The following is a 9,272-nucleotide window of genomic DNA, read 5'->3' on the forward strand; positions in this document are numbered from 1 at the left end:
GATTTATTTTATCATTTTACAATATGTGTATATTGGTGCGTGTGTGTGTATGTGTGTGTGTGTGTGTGTGTGTGTGTGTGTGTGTGTGTGTGTGTGTGTGTGCAGGGTGCCCTTGGAGGCCAGAGGTCCCCTGAAGCTTGAGTTACAGGCTGTCATGAGCTGCCTGATATGAATGCTAGGATTCAAATTTGGGTTCTCTACAACAATGGTACATGCTTTCAACAACTGAGCCATTTGTATAAATTTTTAACAAAATACTAGAAAACCAATTGCAGCAACCTATAAAAAGGATTATACACCACGGTCAAATGGGATTTCTGTTAGGAATGAGAGCGAGTTAGTATTTGAAACTCAATTTAAGTAATATACCAAATTCATAAAGAACAAAAGTCTCATTTCAAAATATATGGAAAAGTATTTGACAGGATCTAATAGTGTGTGTGTGTGTGTGTGTGTGTGTGTGTGTGTGTGAGAGAGAGAGAGAGAGAGAGAGAGAGAGAGAGAGAGAGAGAGAGAGAGAGAGAGAGAGACCATGAGCGTGTGTCCATGCATGTGTGGCAGTCAAATGAGTTGGAGTTCTAGCCATCTCCATATTATTCCCTTGAGACAGGGTCTCTCACTGAACTCAGAGCTCACTGCTTTTAGCTTGGCTGGCTGTCAACCCAATCCCTGCAGTCTTCTGCTGTTTATACCCTCCACCTCTCCTCAGAGCTGAGATTACAGGTCCCATGCTTGGTTTCTCACATGGTTCTAGGGATCCAAACTCAGGTCCCCATGTCTGCCCACCAAGCATTACCTACTGGCCAGTTCCCCAGCCTGTAAGAATCTTTTGTTTACTTGCTCACTTATTTGTTATACTTAATATTTTTTAAATTAAAATCTAATTACATTGTTTCCCCCCTTCCCTTTCTTCCTTCCAATCCCACCCATGTACTCCACTTTGTGCTCTCTCTCTCTCTCTCTCTCTCTCTCTCTCTCTCTCTCTCTCTCTCTCTCTCTCTCACACACACACACACACACACACACACACACACACACACACACACACACACATTCATGGCCTCTTTATCTTTACTTGTGTTCCATGTGCATTCCTAAGTGTATAAATAGAACCCGCTCAGTCCATATGAAGTTACTTATACGTATCATTTCAGGGCTGAGCACGTGGTATCAGATAACCAACTAAGGGTTGTAGCCTGGGGCATGTTACTTCTCCCACTCAGCATTCCTGAGTTGCCTATGGTTTCTTGTCTAGGGCTGGGATTCAGTGAGCTTTCCTTCTTCCGTGACAACATGACAACATGTCCATCGTATCCTTCCTGTTCAGGCCTTGTTTGGGCAGCAGTGCTATTGGGATTTCCTGGGTGACACTTCCCTGATGTTTCCAGGGGACACAATTTCACAGCAGATTTCCTGTTTCTTTCTAACCCCTCTCCAACGTTGTTTCATATTAAAATTAATGAACAAATTAGAAATAGAAATTTCCTTGATTTGGTTTAAAGGGGTACCTAAGCAAAAGCCTCAGCCAGCAGACCGTTTTATGGTGAAAGTTTTGGTGCTCTTCCCCTTAGATTAGGAACAAGACAAAGATGTCCATCTTTACCACATTTATTCAGGACCGTTGCCAAGGCTTATGCCACAGTAATTAGGCAAGGAAATGAATGAAAGTGTGCTTTGAAAAGGCGAATTGAAACAGAAGAAATCAAAGCATTTCTATTCCAGATGGCATGCATGTACACATATGTGCACGCATCCATGTGTACCTGCGGACATACATTTAAATACATATGTAATCCACTAGAACTATTAGAATTAGGAAAGAAAGTTCAATAAGGATATAAGACACACAAATCACTTATACATTTTTTTTCTTTTACCACAACAAGCATTCTGAAAATGAAGTTAAGAAAGAATTTGCTCATAGTATCATCCAAAGGAATAAAGTGCTTAGAAATAAAGTTAAGAAATAGGATGATTTGTACAACCACAAAGATGAAAAGATATTAAATCATTTCTAAGGCAATGGAGTGACCTCGTGGATTGGAAGACTGGATGCTGTGGAGATGGCAATGCTTCCTAATTGACATATCAGTTTTCCATAATCCTTGTCAAACTGCCTGCTTGTTTTTGGCAGACCCGGGAGAGTAGAGCTTCAAATTCATATGGAAATTCAAGAGCTAGGAAATAGCTAAGAAGTATCTTTTTTAAAAAAAGAGTCAAAATTGGAAGAATCAAATTTTGAGATTCCAAAAGTTGACACAGAATTTCTGGGCAATCAAGACAGTGTAGTCCTGGCATAAAGACAGACAAAGAAGCCAGAGGCACAGAATCGGTAGGACAGAAATAAGCCCTCATATTAACAGTCAGTACATTTTCAACAAGAGGACCAAGGCAGTTCAACAGCAAGGATGCAATTATTCAGCAAGTGCAGCTGAGACAACTGGATTTCCCCAGTGCACGAGAATCAGTTTCACTCCCACCTCAATGATAGACAAAGTTAGCATAAAACTGATAACTGATCAGAGATTTCTAATATACACTCAAAAACTATGAAAGTCAATTTGTGCCACCTTAGACTGGGTAATAGTGTTTTAGACAGTATAAGAAAACATAAGCCATGAGATTAAAATGTAGGAAAATTAGAATATACATTGATATTAAAATTATTGGCGCTATAGATGACCATTAGGAACGTGAAAAATACAAACAATTTGCAGGACGGTGGGAAATATTTGCCAGTCATTTATCTAATAAGAGAATTGGACCCATAATATAGTTCAAAAGCCTCTTATAACTCAGTGATAAAAATATAAATAACTCAATTTTAGAATGAGCAAATGATATGAGCAGTAATTTTTCTAAGATACGCAAATGGCCAACAAGCACATAATAGGTGCTTAGCATCATTGCTCATTAAGGAAACACAAGTCAAAACCATAGTGACACCACTTTCCCTAATAGGGTGGCTATGATTTAAAACCCAAGTCATAACAGGGGCTGCAGAGATGGCTCAGCTGCTCAAGGGCTTGCTGCTCAATCATAAAGACCTGAGATCAGATCTCCAGCACACACATAAAAAGCCAGCCACGGTGGCCCACATCTGTAGCCCCAGTCCCATGGAGCAGAGACAGATAGACACCCCCCCCCCCCCCCCGGAACATATTGGCCAGCCGGTCTAGCCAAAAACGGCTGTTTGGTTTCAGTGAGAGACCCTGCCTCAAAAGCTAAGGTGAGGAAGTGATTGAGAAAAACACCCAACATCAGGCCTCTACATGTATATGATGGGTAAGGACATATACACACACATGCATGCACACACACACACACACACATACACGTGCATGCACGTGTGCACAAAACAAATGCTTGCAAGGATGTGGTGAAATTAGACACTCCATGGCTAACCCATGGCTAGTGGGATATCAAAATGACACAGCAGCCCATGTTGTGATGTGATGAATCTTGAAGCATGATGTTAAATGAAAGAAGATGGTCACAAAGACCACATATTGCATTTATTTGAAATTGCCACTTAAATAAAAAGTCCAAACTAAGAACATCTATAAAGACAGAGGGGCATGGATATGAGGAGTAACTGAGGATAGATTTTTCTTTGGAAGGGGACAAAATGCTCCAAAATTAGACCATGGTGACAATTGTACAAACTTTTCAATACGTAGATGCACACATACTACACACACACCACACACACATACATACATACATACATACATACGTACATACATACGTACATACATACATACACTGAATGCTACCTTTTGAGTTAGTTGTTTTGTTCATGATTTATATTTCAAAAAGGTTGTTTTAAATATGTCCACTCTCTTCAGTCTGATCTATGATGCAATGCAAACCTAGTCAAAAATTCCAATGTTTTGTGACTAGTGACAGACTATTATTAAGGCTTATATGGAGAAGCAAATGGCCCAGAGATCCAACACACTACAGAAAGGTAACAAAAGTCAGAAACGCACTGACCAAACTCATCACTTACTAAAAAGCTTCGCTAATCAAGATAGCATGGTAGTGGTGAAAACACAGAACAGACTAGTTAAAAGAGAATTAAGAGCTCACAAACAGATCCACAAATCATAGTCAGTTGGTCTCAAACAGAGAAGTAACAGTAATTCAATAGAGAAAGGATATTTTTCTCAGCAAATGATTTCTGGGACAACTGGACATCAACGCTTATAAAAACAAATTTAGGTACACATTGAGAGCCCCTGCCTCAGTGAATATGGTGGAGAGTGATCCAGGATGACTCCCAGGATCACTACACACTTACACATGAAAAGAAAGAATAAAAAAGGGAAGCAGCTCTGAAAAAGAAACTGCTAAGAAATGGAAAAGATAAACTACTGAACAGAAGTAAGAAACACCCAAAATGTGGCTGGTAAGGGATTTGCATCCAAAAGAATATACAAAGAATGCTTGAAGTCAACAGTAAGATGACGAACTACCCAATTAAAAGGGAGGCTGATGATCTGAATGAATGCATCAAAGAATGTGTGGAAACAGCGAACAAGCCCAGGGAAACTGCACAACTTTACATGGAGGTGAGTAGTTATGAGTGAAAAGAGAGGACTGCCTCTGCATGCCTGTGAGGGGACAAAAATACAAAGAACTGACATCATCGAACACTGGCAAGGGTGTAGATGTAATTCTAAATGGTTTTATTAAATAAGAAACACAGAGCCAAATGCAGAGTTAAAAGCCCAGAGATCAGAGAGCAGTAGCCAAAAGCTAAGACCACCTTCTTACCACCCGATGCCACTGCCATCCTTCCCCTGAGAAAGAGAACTACTTCCTGTGTGTCTGTCTTTTTATTGACTTTCTGTTCTGCCTTCTCATTGGTTGTAAACCCAACCACATGACCTCCTCGTCACTGCCTGTCTATACAGACCTCCAGGTCTCTATGATTGGTATTGAGATTAAAGGTGTGTGTCTCCATGCTGGCTGTATCCTTGAACACACAGAGATGTATGTGATTGGGATTAAGGGTGTGTGCTACCACTGCCAGACTTCTGCTAAATGGCTTGCTATTGGCTCTGACCCCCAGGCAACTTTATTTATTAACATACAAATAAAATCACGTTTCAGCACAAATAAAATATCACCATACAAGAGCATTGTTGTGTGGCACTATTCCTGGAAGAAATAAACAAACATCTACTCACCTCAGACAGGAAACTGACCACAGACCAAATAACAATACCACCAAAGTCCAAACTGGCAAACTGCTAAGGTTATGGGTTTAATTACAGGAGCATGGGTGACTCAAAGGAATGTACATCACTAACAGCCCACCCCAGCACAGGTGACAGCTCACAAAAGCTGGAACCCTGGAGCTCCTTACAACTTGCAGGCAGCAAAGATCAGAAAGTGCCTCTCTTCTCCTGTCTTAGATAACCTTAAGGGAGAAGGTGTTTTGTGCATTTGGTAAATTTCAGGGACTTCCTGAGACTTGTGAGTTATTTAATTCCTGATTCTTAAGGAACAAGTCTATAGAACTTCCTGAGTCCTACAAGACAGACATGCAGCCACAGGGACTCCTTCAATGCTGATGGGAATGTAGAATGGTGAAGTCACTCTGAAAGACAGTTTGTCAGGACCTCACAACACTAAACATCCTCTTACCATATGATCCAGCCCTCATACTCCTTGGTATTTATCCAAATAAGTTTAAAATAGATACCTAGGCAAAAAAAGAACCACACAGATAATTATAGGAACTTTATTCTTGATCGCTGAAACTTAGTCACAACCAAAATGTCTTTTAATAGCTACATAAATAAACAAACCATGATATATGTATATAAGGGAAAACTATTCAGTGCTAGAAATAAATGGGCTATCAAGCTGTGGGAAGATAGGAAGGAACATCAAATGCTGCAAAGCAAAACAAGCCAATGGGAAAGTCTTCATATTGTTTGATTCCAATGATATGTTATTCTGGACAAGGAAGAACATTGACAGCATGAAATCTGTGGTTGCTGTTGTTTGGGAATGGACAGGGAGAGTAGAGTAGGTTTTACAGCCATGAAACTTGCATATGAAACTGTAATGATGGATACATGCCAAGACTCATAGACTGTACAACACAGAGAGTGACCCTACTGTGAACTATGCATTTTACTTAATGACACTGTAGAACACTGGCTCCTTAACTGTAAGAAATGAGCTAAGTCACGGGTCAAAGTTTCTTATGCATCTACTGAGGCTCAGTCATCTCCAAGTTCAGTCACTTGTAAATTCATTCATGGGGCTGTTGGCAAGATCACATTCCTTGAGGTTGTTGGATTGAGGATCTCTGTTTCTTGCCATGTGGGCCTTTCTGTTGGGCAGCTCACATGTAAGATTTAGCTTCTGCCTTAATCAACGTTCTATTGCTGTGAAGAGATGCCATGACCATGGCAATGCTTATAAAAGGAAGCATTCAACTGAGGTTTGGCTATAGTCAGAAGTTTAGTCCATTATCATCATGGCAGTAAGCATGGCGGCATGTAGGCAGGCATGGTGCTGGAGAGGTAGCTGAGAGTTCTACATATGGATCAACAGGCAGCAGGAAGAGGGGGGAGTAAAAGAGAGAGGGAGGGAGGAGAGAGAGACTGGGCCTGGCTTGAGCATTTGAAACTCCAAAGCCCATCCCCAGTGACATACCTACTCCAGCAAGGTCATACCTACTTCCTACTCCCTGTCAAGCAGTGCCACTCCCTAATGATCAAGCATTCAAATCTATGAGCCTATGGAATCCATTTCTATTCGAATCACCACAGTTTCTATTGGGGTAAGCAAAAGAAAAAGTAAGAAAGAGAGGTCTAGACAGACACTAAGTCCTTTCTGCAGCTCAGTCTTGGAAGTGACTCCCAGCAGGATTGTCACAGCAACCTTAGGTCCAGTTCACACAGAGGCACAGAAATTATGGTCTTAGGAAAATGCCATAATTTCTGTGCCCCTGTTTTACAGTTATGAAACGGGGAATCACAGTTGTACCTTCATCATCAAGTTTAGCAAGGAAGAAGTACACTAATATATAGAAGGCTTAAGATCATTGATGGTGGGGCCATGAGACGGCTAAGTGAGTAAAGGTGCTTGTTGTCAAGCCTGATGACCTCAGTTCCAGTCCAGGGACCCACAAGTCATCCTCTGACCTCCACATGCACACTGTGATATGTACATATGCAAATAGATAGATAGATAGATAGATAAATATTTGTAAGTGTTCAGTAAGTGCTCAGCTATTTTGGTTGCATAATAGACATATGAATTTTTTCATTAACTATGGTTTGAATCTGAAGTGTCTCCCACAGGTTAATGGACTCTAGCCATTTAGGGAGGTTATAGATTCTTTGATTCCACCAGTCCTAGACGGAAGGAAGTTACTAGGGGAGGCATTTGAAGGTTCTGGCCTCTTCTCTGCCTCTTGGGTCACGCTGTAAAGATACACTGCTGTAATAAACTAAAATCCCTCTGATATCATGAGCCAAAGTCAAACTTTCCTCCCTTGTTTTCTAAGTTGTTTCTGTCAGGTATTCAGTCACAGGAATATGAAAAGTACAGTGTGTGAGACCCACCCTCCCCTGACCTGAGAGCATGCGTGGCTCATGGTTGAAAGTGGAGAAGGGCAGGTGCCATGTACTAAGTGTGTCTCTTCACAGAAGCTCTTGTAACGTGAAGGTAGAGACCAGTTTCTGGAATGATCCCCATTAACAAGCTTATTGAAATTTGTTTACACAGTTCAATGTCCCTTGGAAGGTTCCTCCCATAATGCATTTGGTGAGCCCCCTCTGGAAATACTTCTGTCATCCAGGGGAGAGCCCATTCCTTCTCAGTCTTTGGTTTTCCTGACTTACAAACAGATGCTGCAACTTCTTCACACAGTTACCCACAGTCCTCTGGGGCCTCTCTAGAATACTGCAAATGGGAGTAGACAGAAACAAGACAGAGATCTGGGTGGAGACATGAGGAAATTGAGCAAGATACTAAGATGTGTTTTCTAACACTTGGCAGTTTTCTTATTCCTTGTGCACCGGCACCGAGTAGCTGTAGCAACTCAGGGATCTTCGGTTTGGATTTGAAGATTCATGTGGGGCATTCATGTATGTGTAGGTGCCCGGCAGCTATCTGCCTGGCTAAGTCTTTCTCCCTTCTCCTCCCCAGCATCCCTGAGAAGGGACTGACTTCTATTGCCTCATCTTCCTATGTATCCTCCTCTGGGCAGCAGGGAGTCCTAAAGACTGACCTTCTCTCAGAATCATACTTCCAGGCTTGCCTGTCGGGAATGCTTGCTAAGTTCAGATTCCCACACCTCACTCTGAAGCACCTGGATTCGTATCTCCTGGTGAAGAACCTGGAATCTATTTTTAACAAGTACCTCCAGGTAATTCTTAACATCAGCCAAGTTTGGGAAACACTGTCTTAGAACATTTTCCTTTCATCTTTTCCCTGGTTCTGGGCTGGCATATAACTGCCTATAGCAGGCATCACTAATTGATCACAGAACCCTTTCATACTGCTGAACCTGGTTAAGACCTCCCAGCCTTAACAAGCATTCCAGGCGGCCACCAGTCATCACATAGAGTTACTACCAGAGGGGAAGCATAATTGTTATGTCAGCCATAGTTAATATGTATTCATGTGAGCTTGGCAGTTTCCTGGTCTGTTGGTGATATACTCAAGTCGTCCAGGTATAATGACTCTGGGAAATCTTAAATCCATCTGGAACTTTCTGCCTATAATTGACAGCTCCCCAGCAAGATGACTGCAGAGAAAGCCCAAAGGCTTCTATGCTCAACATTTTCCTCCTGTTTCTGGGTAATAGGTCCATCCTGGCTGGAGGAGGGCATAGATAATTGGTGGCATAACTGTGTCTGCCATTCTTGAGAAGCATCATGGACAGTGTGGGGTGGGGAAAGTTGTGAAGCTGTATGAGTCTTGGTCAAAGGATAAGTCCCTGAGTTGGAATCAGATTCCTGCAACAACAGTCCATCTGAAACATTTCCTTGACTTCTGAGAATCACAGGATCATACTTCGAATTAATCTGCTAATACTCATGTTGAAAATTAATCCCCAAATTCAAACCTAATGGTATTTAGAAGTGGAGTCCTGAAGAAGTAACTAAGATGAGGCCATCAACATGGGGTTGATAGCTTTCTAAGAAGAGAGATCTGAGCCAATGCATAACTGCTCTGTCTTACCACATGACACTCCAAGGTCTGACACTAGAAGAAGACCCTTGACACCTGCCATGTAG

This window comes from Peromyscus californicus, unplaced genomic scaffold (genome assembly GCF_007827085.1).
Source record: "Peromyscus californicus insignis strain IS unplaced genomic scaffold, ASM782708v3 Scaffold_5__1_contigs__length_169319896, whole genome shotgun sequence".
NCBI classification, from domain to species: domain Eukaryota; kingdom Metazoa; phylum Chordata; class Mammalia; order Rodentia; family Cricetidae; genus Peromyscus; species Peromyscus californicus.